We start from the raw sequence: 12655 nt of genomic DNA, 5'->3' as shown, positions 1-12655 counted from the left end.
AGATGAATCCGAATTCCACTATGTTACCTGTGGATTGCGATTTCAGTTGACTGAAGCCTTTACAAACCTCAGCAAAGGAGCACTGCATGAAAGCTCGGGAATAACGCTTTACTACTCTGTCATGCATGTGTCAGAAGCATACAGAAGCATAGGCTTATAGAAACTGCTTCGAATATGCAACAGCCGAAAGGGGATAAACAATTGAAGCAACTCCAATCGGAGGTCGCAGAAATCAAACGAGTCATCTCATAGATACACGTGAGCGACGAAAAGAAGGGAAGCGTCCCAACATTGCCTCCTCCAAATCAACCTCCTTCAAGGCCACCGCCTACGCCACTTCCCCCTACGCAACCGGAGGGAATCAGAGTTAAAGGAGTGCCTGAAAGCATTTCCAAATTTGCCCGAGAAAGAAACGAAAATAACATGGCAGTAATAAGGGAAATTCTCACGTTTCTGTCAATCGAGTGCTGAACTGAGAATTTCTGAACTGAGAAAAAAGGCTGCGTACCAGGCGGATAAGACCAGAAATATTCTCTTCTTTGAAGCAAATAAGTATCATTGAAGACTTTTTCAGTTATCGCTGAGCAAACTAAAGGCCACGAGAAGAAATTCTTTGTCAGCAAAACGCTAACTCGAGAGGAAGCCAAGCAAGAGAGACCACTGCTGGCACGAAGAACAGACCTAATTGAATCTGAGGGAAATCGGAAAGACCTCAGAATGAAAGAACTAAAGCTGAGGCAGAAAATAGAAGACGAGTGGAAGGAAATCGAAGTAAGCGGTAAAGCGTCGACCCATTGAAAATCCACAGGTCCCAAGGAAAAAGCTAACGAAGTCCATCTTCTTCTGCACATCTTCTTCTGTAGAAGTATAGTGGGCATCCAAAGAAGAATGAATTTTGCAAACGCTCTAAGAAATGAGACTACTACAAATTCATCTGTCTCACTGAAACGTGGCTTGTACCTGAAATACCTAAAAACTCTTTATTTATGGACAATTTTTTTAATAACAGAAAAAACAGACCATCAGATAATGGGCAAACAGAACACGATGCGGCGCTGATTGCGATCGACAAGCAGTTGAGGCACAAACGCCTGAACCCCAAATTCTCGGATACCATAGTATTTCATGTGATTTTAAAAATTATTCCTGTATCTACAGTGCTCCATTATGAAGACAGTACCGACACCCACCTCTTCCTCTGTCTGACCTTCTTGGTGACCGGACAATAGATCGAAAGGACAACAGATCGCAAACAGAAAATTTGGGACAATAGATCGAAAATTAATCTCTGTTCTTATTGGTTGAGATTAAGCCTTACTTGCGAGCTGCAATATAATTACCACATTTTGGCCATGCCTCGCGAGCCATGGCCATGCCTTAGCGGCCCGTGGGACTTGATATGAAACTATCACAACCGAACAAAATATCACAACAGAACATGTTATATGCTGTATAATAAATGAGCGCTCAAATCTGATTGGCCAATACTCACCTTGAATAATTTAATTTTCGATCTATTGTCCCAATTTTCGCTTTCGATCTGTTGTCTTTCCATCTATTGTCCTAGCACCGACCTTCTTACCAATATTGACGTGATTGTTCTACACTCAGCAGCTAGTGTGAATTTAATTGTGGGCAACATTAATTGAAGACCTGATCGAACACAACTTCCAGCAAATTATAAAAGGACAGAAAAAGCATTTGGACGTAGTCCTTACGAACAACGCCGACGCTCTATTGAATGTGTGTGCGGACAACAACATCAAACGAACACACAAAAATTCGAATCAAGACCCCTTGCAATTGAAGTTAAATGCTTTTGCCCTGTTCAAATTGGGGAGATCCAAAATAGAAAAAGGAGATTTCAGCATCTTTTTGTACAGCAAAGCGGATTGTAAACACATCAAAGCTCAGCTTGAAGCCCAACATATCTTGCCATATAGTTACAGTAATGTGGATGTGATGATAGATGATTGGTATGATTGGCTAATTAACATATTTGAAGAGAAAACCAAACATCGATTGAGTCTTCCTCCATGGGTGAGCAAGGAAACACCTAATATCATCAAAAGGAGAAGTACACAGAAGAAGTAATCCCAAGACAGCCCAGTGAAGCCCATCAGACGAAACAAACTTTATTGCAAAATCTTGTAACTGAGCAGTTGAATGATGATCAACGAGCATATGAGGAATCAGTCTTCAAAAAAGGTAGATTCTATGAAATACAGAAGTATTGTAAAAGCATCCAAAAATCTACACAGCTTCCGTCCGAAATGTACCTGGAGGGAGAGAAAACCCTTACAGACTTACAGAAAGCAGAACAAGTTCTTCCAGACAGTTTTTACTCAAGAGGGCTATCAAAAGAGATTCGACCAATATGCCGTGGTGAAAAATGACAGACTGCATTTCACACAAACGGAGGTGGAAAATGCTCTCAAAAATCTGCTCCTCGGGGAAACTAAAGGCCATGATGGACTAGCAAACCGGCCTCTCAAACGAACAGCTTGACCGCTATCTGTCTCTCTCAAGCTTGTTTTCAACATAATCACAAACAAGCGCAGGTCTCCAGCCGAGTGGAATAATAGCAACATCATTAAACTTTACAAGGACTGAGACAAACAACCTATCTCCAATTATCGCCTCATTTCGCTCCTAGCTTGTTTCTCTAAAGTCTGGAGTCCCTGATTTTCGACAAACTATAAAGCGCCGTTGGGAGTGTTATACGTCCTGAACAGCATGGCTTCACGAAACGAAAATCAACACTCACTCAAATGATTCTCTATCTAAGTGAACTCTTTGACAATCTGGACGCAGACACTCTTTCAACAATCTATCTGGACTTTGCAAGAGCCTTTGATAAAGATTGCCACAGGAACTTAACTGAGAAATTTCACGACTATGGTATAATGGAAGGAGCTCTGGAGCTTATTGAAAGCTACCTGCAGGGACGGAAACAAAGAGTTCAAATAGGAGCTTGATGATCAAAGTGCATTGCCACAAGGTTCAGTACTATGGTCCCTTCTTTTCGTTCGCTTCATCAACGATCTGCTTCAATTCGTAATGTCTGATTGCTATGGCTATGCTGACGACTATAAAATTGTTGGCGTCTGCAACATCACCTTGCAAATCGATGCTGCGAAAGTCTGGAAATGGTGCATTGAAAATTTGATGAAATTTAACGTCAGCAAATGCAAAGTCCTCTATATAAAAGGGGAAACAAAAGCTATAATAAGTGGGGAGCTTAGAAAGCCAGAAAAGGAGAAGGACCTTGGAATCTTGATCCACAGGGATCTCACCTGGACAGCAAACGCCAACCAACGATGCAAAAAAGCGTCGAAAGCTTTCTTCACCATCTGAAGAAACGTTGCACGAGGAACAATCTGGCGAGCCAAGAAAATTTTATATCGCAGCTATATCGTATCAGTCCCCTAACATGGTTCAATTCTCTGGAAAACAAATAAACAAACCAGATCTGCAGAAAATTGAAGCAATCCAGATTAAAGCTACGAAATGGATCTTATCCATCGGACAACTGACATACAAAGACAGACTGCGGAGGCTAGGTATTCTCCCTCTATGGCTCTATCATTATCTTTACGTTCTATTGTTATTTCTGGACATTGTCATTGGCAGATAGAAAATTCGACGTCGAATTTTGATTCAAGTTACTGAACAGCATGACCAGAACACGAAAATGGAAGATACAAGACGTTTCAAGACCAGGAATCTCTCGAAACAGAAACAGGAGAGCAACTTCCGGACAAAAAGCGTCTACCTTGCGAACCTCATTGTTCGAAAAGTGTCTACTCTATACCAGCCGCAAGTAGAAAGAAGAAGATAACATAACTCTACACAAATTTCTCCACCGAAGTTTACGATCCTTAAAATGTGTGTACATGGAGATTGTCTTGTCTATGTCTTGTCACCATTTCAGCATCAAAACAAATTTCCTCAAGCAGATAGGTGAAAGAGTCATGGATGTCGTTATATCTTAAAAGGGTATACCCGACAATGAAGGATTTGGGCAATTGTGAATGGCTCGCCGAAAACTTAGTTGGACGCAAGTTTGGGGGCTCCAGACCATCCTGAAGGGCAATACCATTTCGAAATTCGGATTTGGACAGATTGAAGTTGTATTTTTTAAATGGAATGGCAATAAGCATGAAATTCTTTTTTCAAAGGCTAAATCAATTGCAAACATTTCGTTTGCGTTGAAAATTTTTTAATGCTGGATTTTTTCTCATTCATTTTCGCTGATTTATCTTTTTTGATCTTCTCAACTCTTTTTAACTGTTCGGACTGGATGTTTGATGCGTCCCCGAGGGATAGCGGCTCTAAAATCGGTTTTGAACCTTCAAATTCGAGAACTCTATGTTCAGAGCGAATGATGTTGAGTCCGCTTTTGCGTACGGAGAGTGAAAATTTGTCGCAATAGGTCTCGTTATAATTGGTGTTACATACAAGGTTAGGGATAAGGTGATATTTGATAATTTTCGCGGCCTCTTCCAAAAAACTCGAATGTGTCTAGCGTTGTCCTCGATAAGAATTTTAGTTTAAATTGCACAAAGTTTGTCAAGTTTTTGTACACATTTTGAGGTGCAATTTTCGGGTGTTTTGCTAATTTTTGCAATATACGTAGATAGCTTTGTTTTTGATATTTTATTGATTATTTGTAGGAGTTTACGTTTCCTATAACAGACCTAGGGTCTCTTGATCCATCAATAATATCTACTTCTTCACCTTTAAACACATATTTTGCGTCATTGACGAACTCTGCTTTGGCGATAAGATGGCATTTGCTAAAACTATAACCGACCAAAAGACCATGCAGTTTCAACTTTGATAGAAGGTTCTGCAGCGCTTAAACCAATCCGGCGGCGTTTCCCCCATCACCGTACCATTTTTGAATCAGGTTGTCGTCGGAAACCTTTTTGATGAAGGTCAAAATAGCTAAACCATTCATTGTCAATGCAAATGGGTCGCCTGGAGCGGCTCCCTCTGTGAATTGCAGAACTTTTTGAGAGACATAGAGATCAGATGGGGTCTTATAAGAGTTGGATAAAGCCAAATGAAGAGATGAACAAAGGTCTTCGATGTTTTTAGGGCTAAATCTCGGTACAAACTGTTGAAATCCTTTCTTGTTTCAATAAATAGGATGAATTGTATTTCCGGTTACTCGAAGACCTCACGTAGAAATTGAATGGCGTGTTCAACTCCGCATCAAAGTTGGAGAATACCTCCAAGGAACTTGAGGTCACTTTTGACGCACGTAACAGTGTCCCTAACAATGATGCGTCGCATTAACTCACCAACACCTATTGGCCGTACACCAGGGTATTGTTGGTGCGATCATATATAGAGTGGTGATTTGTTAATGCATTTGAATGGGGTCCTCTCACAACGTAATCATGATTTGCAGTCTGTTGGGCTGTGTGTTTTTCAACTAACATGTCCATTACTGTTTTCGTTCCCAGTTTTTGATTTAAGTTAGGACACCGCCCTTCGATTGGTTGGTTAGACATTTTAGTGCATTCGAGATTTTTCTAATTTCCATTTTTTGTCTATTAATTTGAATTTAGTTGTTTCAGGTATAGACTTCGATTTCGTAACTGTCTTGTAGTGCTTTTGCCTCTAGATATAATAGTTCAAAAGTGCAATGTATCCAGAGGTCCAGTTGTCTAGCTGTGATTTTTTTACTGATCCATTGTGTTCCTTTGTTCTAGCGAGGATGAGATGCGGCATGAGCATAGCGGCTAACAATTCAGCTTCACTGTTTTGGATAATAGTCTTACATTGTGACACGTAACGCTGAGAGACTCGACAAAGCGACAGCCAACTTTATTTTTGCTGCAATTGAAAAAGACTGGTATCCAATGATCAATTTCTAGGTAAACGTCATTTCTTTCTTTCATTATGGTTAGATTGGACCAGAAGTCGGCGGCGGTGGGAGATGCAGGTGTATGGGGGGCAGGGGTGTGAATGACATGGGTATGGGATGCATGGGTTTGGGAATGTGCAATCCTCGCTTCCGCGCTTGGCGATGTGTTGGTGATTAACGCCTCGTGTATGTGTTTGCTGGGGCAGTTTGTGCATTCGAAGTTGTAATGGTGTTCGAGCGCATATCAAAATCCGCTACGTTGGACATGCCTATAGGTACCGCATGAGTAACACCATATACACCTCTTCTCGTTTTTTGAGGGGTTTGAGACACTTCAAGCAGTGTGTCTGCTCGGACATAGGGAAGGGAAGACAGATGGTTGAGCTAATTAACGAAAACTATTACAGAACGAAGTACAGATGAGAATACTCGATTTCCATTATAAGAAAATTGATCACCATCACGTCAAAACATGAAAGGCGATAGGAGGTGAATGAAAGAGGGGGAGATAATTTGAGGGAAACAATTATGTAGTAGTGCAGTTTTTCAAATATAACTTATGGTTTATCAAATGATTGTTTGTTGATGGGATGATTTTAGTAGCTATCAGGACTGATGGGTTGAATTTGTATCTAATAAGATCAATTGAATGTCTACAACAATCAATGAAGTGAAAATGGTCTGTAGAGTGATCATTGAACCCAAAAATAAGAGTCACAGAACATATAATTAGAGGGTAGTGTTGCTGCACAACATCAATGAGGTCCCGTATAGTTGCATCTTAAAAAGTGTGTGTTGTTAATCCGATGTCGCTGCCTTCAATGTATTTCGTCTATGGGGTTCCAAGCACAAGGTTCTTGACGTCCAAAGGGATAAGGGGAGCTGTGGAGCGGGGTCGCATGGAGAGCTGAGTTGCTCCTGTTGTTTAAACACTGTGGTGCTAGAGACATACAATGCTTGCCTCTAAAAATCTCTCCACGTAGAGACCATTTTTGAAAGACTTAGCGGTTCATCACAACAGTAAGGCTAAAGTTAAAAATTTTCTCTATTTTCGGCGCAATTTTTATCTGACTTTTAGGACTTTTGCAGTTTGTGCCAACCCCTTTCCCATGGTGGCTGCATATTAATTTCACCCCACACTTACGTGCTTTATATTTGCATAATAAATTACCACGTAGTGGCACGTTTTCTGTAAACTGGGGGAGCAAAACATACTGGGGGGGGCTGGGGTGACGGCGCTTTTGTTCGCGAAACAGAAAAGGTGATACTTCTAATTACACAATTAATTCAACAACATATCAAGATTAAGCCAGATTTGAATAAATGCAATAAAGTCAAAGCTATCACGATGAAAACCTCTTTTTAGTTAGACCCACTTCAAGGCATGCTGTCCGATCTACCTGATCTCGAAGAGCTTCCTTATTTCGAATCCAAAGCCGATGCGGGGATAAATTTACTACTATATGTTAAGACAAAGATGATAGACAGCCCTCAACTTATCAAGACAGATCAGCTTGACGCAATCGCCAAGCCGATAGCGCATAATAAGCGTCTTCGTAAGCCAACTCTTTCATCGAAACTGGAAATTTTTGTGCTGCTGAAACTTTCACTCATGCTTACTGTAAAAGTCTGTTGTGGAAAAATTTCACTTCTTGTCTTATTCACATTTCTTTACCGCATCTTCAAAGTAAGATCTTACACCAAAATTTCAAAAATCGAGCACGGTTCAATCTGAAGAAAGTAAGAATCGCAAAAGTCAGAAGTGAGTTCGTCTTCAAAACCGCTAGAACTGTCAACAAAACGAACTCTGATATCGACTCTCCGAAAACGAAAGGCCTGAAAAACAAAAGCCTGAATGTGATCTTGAGTTTTCGAGAAATGTCAACAAATGTTTTTCGAGAGATAAGAACTGCACATGGCAACTCTGACCCGTGGTTGCCATACGTGCGGAAATAACTGGAACACATTTTAAACGACTTGCCAGGGATAGACTCCCATCAGCCACCGGCCATCTACAACATCAACAACAACAACAAAAACAACAACAGCAGCAACAACAACAACAACAACAACAACAACAACGGTGATCCTCAACTAAAAACTGTATTCAATATGAGTCCTAATAAAAATGACAATAAAAACAAATCGCGGAAAAAATGAAAAGCCAAGAGAGAGATACAGCCTAAAACTACGATCCAAGAATGGGAACAGGATACCGAAGAACCCCCGAAACGATCTCACTCAGTTAGAATCCATTCCGTTTACACTCTCACGACAGAACTTTCAGCGGTGACTTTGAACTCGAGCCGACAAAAGCCGGACCACTCGGAATGATAAAAGTTCTAATCCCAAAAAATGCAGCATATGCAACAATTCACAACACCAATTTTTAACTCGGACGAAAAACAAAAAATCATAATTTTACCAAAAAGCTCATTGAAATCATTATACAATATCACTGATTGTTTGGTACATAAAGTGGTTATTTCAATTTGATTATTACAAATTTATGAATCACTGTCTATCTATAATTATAATGTTTATATCTGGAATTTTAGTCGAAATGAAATAACAAATCAAATGTACCTACCAGCCTATTTAAATTGTGCTTAAGGTTTTTATGTTCAAAATATTGTTTGTTACTAGTGAAAAGAAAAATCAGTGTTTACCATCATTTTTCTTTCCAATGCAGTAGATTTTTAAAAAAGCAGGGTAATGCGACGTCACTGAAAGATACGTGATATCTTAAACGCAGTAATCCAGTTATATAATATTTGTTTACCATAAAAACGCAATAGTTGAAGTACGAATTTTTCTACCCTTTACATAATGTGAAGGAATTCTTCCTTTTATTCAATGTTAAGGAATTGTCTGTTATTTACGTTAATATGTACACAAGTAAACATTATTTATACTACATTTCAGAACAATGGAAATCGATTGTATCCAGGAATTGCATTGTTTAAAGCGAGAATTCATATTGTGATTAAACTAATTAATTAAAGGTTGAAAACCTACTATACACAGTTTTATGAGCAACATGTGAATAAAATCAGACCAAGCAATCCTCTGTACAAAGATACTGCAGAGCACATCCTCTGCCATTATACAAACGGGCATGAAAACACATCATACCAATGTTTTTTGCATGGTGAAAGGACGGATTGGAGACTCTGCAACACTACTTCTTGAGTCATTTGCAACAGAATTGTCTGCTTTGAAAGAATTGCACCACTCAATGATTGATTCAGGAACACATTCTGAGGTCCAGCAGCTTCACTAAACACAAAACGTTGGAGCAGCATCAGAAGTCGATACTAGTAAAAACAACTTTTCTGCAAAATGCTTTCTCGAATGAGCACCAGAAGAAGTAACCGAACCAACCTTGGAGCCAAATTCGACAGCCGCTCTGGGATTTATTCAGGATTCTAACAAGAACTATGGATAATTAAGTCCGTAAGTAAGAAACCAGCCTCCCTAACAAGATGCCTTGTCGGCTCATTAGGGTTTCTAGCACCTACTGCCATTTGGTTTGTGAAATATACAGAAATTGTATTACAAAGAGTTGAATGTAGACTCGGCGGACTAAACGGCGATAAGTTTTCCCGCTTCATTGAACGCAAGTCTGCTAGTTCAAATGTCAACGTTATCATGTTCGTTTGATGAAAAAAGACGGGGTCGCGTCGCTCCCCTCCGTCAATCACTGGAGAAACTTGCAAATGAAGACTACGAAAATTTTAACAACTTAAGTAGTTTCTTTTTGCCAACTAGAGGTAACCGAAACCTACTACAACCTAAACTCAATAACTTTTTACGACTGTGGATTCAAATTACGTTACATTGGAAGTTTCTCAGGACACGTACAATTAAGATAAACAGCGGAAATGAAAAAAAAGTGAAAAACTGAACATTCAAAGTGGAATTTGACGTTGAAGATAAAGTCGGAGCTTCCAACATAGTTGGGGGTTTTCAACCTTTATTTTGGACGAACTATAAAATCGAACCGTTGGTGTGGCCGAATTCCGCCTAAATTTTTTTGCTGAACGCGTATGCAAAAACCTCAAAATTAACTTAAAAGTTTGATGTTTTGTTTATTTTTTCATTGAAATAACCTTAACCTAGTAGCCGAGAGCACTTGCTCAACAATCTTTGGACCAATTTGGCCGGAGCCAATAATAACGACATGGGGGAAACAATTTATTTTAATATACAGTTTAAATTATTGGAAGAGAAATGATTACAGCCATGAAAACTGCAGCTCATCTGATGAAAATAATTATAGCTTTTGAGTTTTTGAAGGAGGCCCACACTCCGAATTTCTCACGATTTCATTTTTTATCGGACGCATGCGTGCTAGAAAAAAGTCAGTAAATTAATCGGTATCAACACAAGAAAAGTGTACATAAAACTGTCCCAGTTTTACATACCTGTCAAGACACTCTGTAATTGGCAGGCAGTAAAAATTGGGTTCAACTTTCTAAAACATCTCTTCATTGCATAATAAGATTTTGGAATTACTGGGCTGTGCGTTTCCATATCGATACACAATTCAACAATTTTTGAAAGAATACTTATAGAACACGGCACTATCCACGCTGAGTAGAAAAAAGAGGCCCAAATACTGAAATAAAAGCCAAAATTGTCAAAAGTTGAACACTTTTAAAATAAAAACGCTTACGTGTGACTCTCAAATTGGAAACTGAAGCCAGCTAAATTCAAATTTATGCCTCTGAGCAAAAATCAGAGACTAAATTGTGAAAACTTGAGCAAACGTTGTTCAATAACCCAATGTTCACCGACAGACAACTGAATCTCTCGATTAAGGAGCTCCTCAAAATCATTGGAGGCGTAGACAAGCTGAGATTTGCAATATGCTGAAAAACCTGGTTGCAACATACGGTTAGCGCATGCCCGCTTGATTTTTCCAAAGATTTGAATATGCTTTTTGGACTGTTTCACCCCAACAGCAGCCACAAGAAAGGCCACTCTTCAAAATACACACCTGCCCGACCCTTGTGACTTGCTTTTGGTCTCCTCAGGGACAGAGAGAAATGCTGTCGACATGACAGAAACATGGTTCCCTACTGAATTGGAACCCTGTTCTCCGTTACGCAACGAATTGCCGAATCGGAATTCAGTGCTCCAAAAATTTGCCCGTGTAGCAATCAGGACAAGAACGAAGAAATCTAAGCTGAGTAACTTTTTAGAATGAACTTGCGATCTAAACACGTGAAGATTACCTTCACAGCTTTTTTTCCATAAGAAAGGCTGCCATTTTGCAGTAGCGTCAAACACGATCGTGAAGAGTATTTAGCGAGACAGCATCTGGCTTGTAGTTCTTCCTGGTCACGCTCGAATCTTTCAAGAAGCAGGCAAGAGCTGAATACAGATTCTGTTCCATTAGATCTGATAGATTAGTCGCCTTTTTACTTCCATTGCAGGATCGCCACTATTGTTCTCAAAAAATTACAAAATGTACATGGGATAAACCTATCCGACAAATATCTTTCAAAAGTTCAGAGTTTGTCCTCTCCACTAAAACGTCTACTGGATCCAGCAGTGGACGGCTTTCAAAATAAATTATTAGTTTTTTTGAAAGCTGAACATTTACACTGTCAACATACATTTTGATGGTACCAATTTGCTATGGCATTGTTTTACTTTTCTCAACTCGAGTTCAAAATCGAGTTATTTGCATCTGTAACGGAAACTTCCAAAAATTAATGAAACCCTTGACATTTAGTTTGGCCTCGGTTTAATGAAAGTCGAAATTTAACTCCTCTGCTGAACTTTCAACCCAAACAAACAAACGATTTTAATTGTCAAACAAATAAATTACTAGCACGACTGCTTACTTCACCATGATAACTACTACAAGTGATGCACACAGATACCTGGCTCAGTATCTGAGAAACCAACTCAAATTGAACAATTAGAACACGCTGTAGTCAAACAAAGAAATGGGTTTCAAGCTCAGTATCGTCGTTCTTACGGCTTTAATGTTGAGTTTCTTCACACAGACCAAAGCAACAGATAAGTGCAACGACGTTTTGAGAAGTGGAATCATTTTTAATTAGAAATCCAAAATTCTTCTCGCAGAAAATTTAGTAAATGAGTTTTTACTCACGTTCCCCAAATGCAACTTCAAAAAGAAAGCCGAATATGAAAAATTGTTTTCAAAACTACGAGACAAACGGAGAGCTTGATTTTCCTGCTCGATTTTTCCTGCTCGATATTTCCTGCTCAATTTTTCTATACAATTTATTGATACAGACGAACCGTTAATTTTAAATTGGCTATGGGCAAAAATCAACGAGGTAGTAACACTGGTACAATGCGAAACCGATTCAATCCAAATTGAGAGCGCACGACTAATTTATTAACCACAGGAAAAATGGCTCTGCATTAGCGGTCATCGCCGGAGTTGGACTTTTTTGTCTAGAGTTCTACTGACAGGTTTTGAAGGAAGCTATAGGCTTTTAAGAGTATTTGGATCATGCTAAGATAAATCAAAAACAAATGCAGAAATATCGAGTTAAAGCATGGTTAAACAATTGCACTAGGAGATTATTTAAAAGAAATGGAAGAGTAAACAAACGAAAAATTTTTTCATGTTACAAACAAAATTGTTGAGAATCGACGTATAGAGCAACTGATCGCTGAAAACCAGAAAAAGAATTGAGAAGTTATAGAAGAACAGTTTCAAACAATAGAAAAAAAATTTCACATGATATGAGATTGTTCGCCAAGTTTATACTCCAACCAATAACTATAATC

The sequence above is a fragment of the Convolutriloba macropyga genome, chromosome 5, assembly GCF_964194025.1.
Source record: "Convolutriloba macropyga chromosome 5, txConMacr16.3, whole genome shotgun sequence".
Lineage (NCBI taxonomy): Eukaryota > Metazoa > Xenacoelomorpha > Acoela > Convolutidae > Convolutriloba > Convolutriloba macropyga.
Note: the sequence above shows the minus strand (reverse complement) of the source record.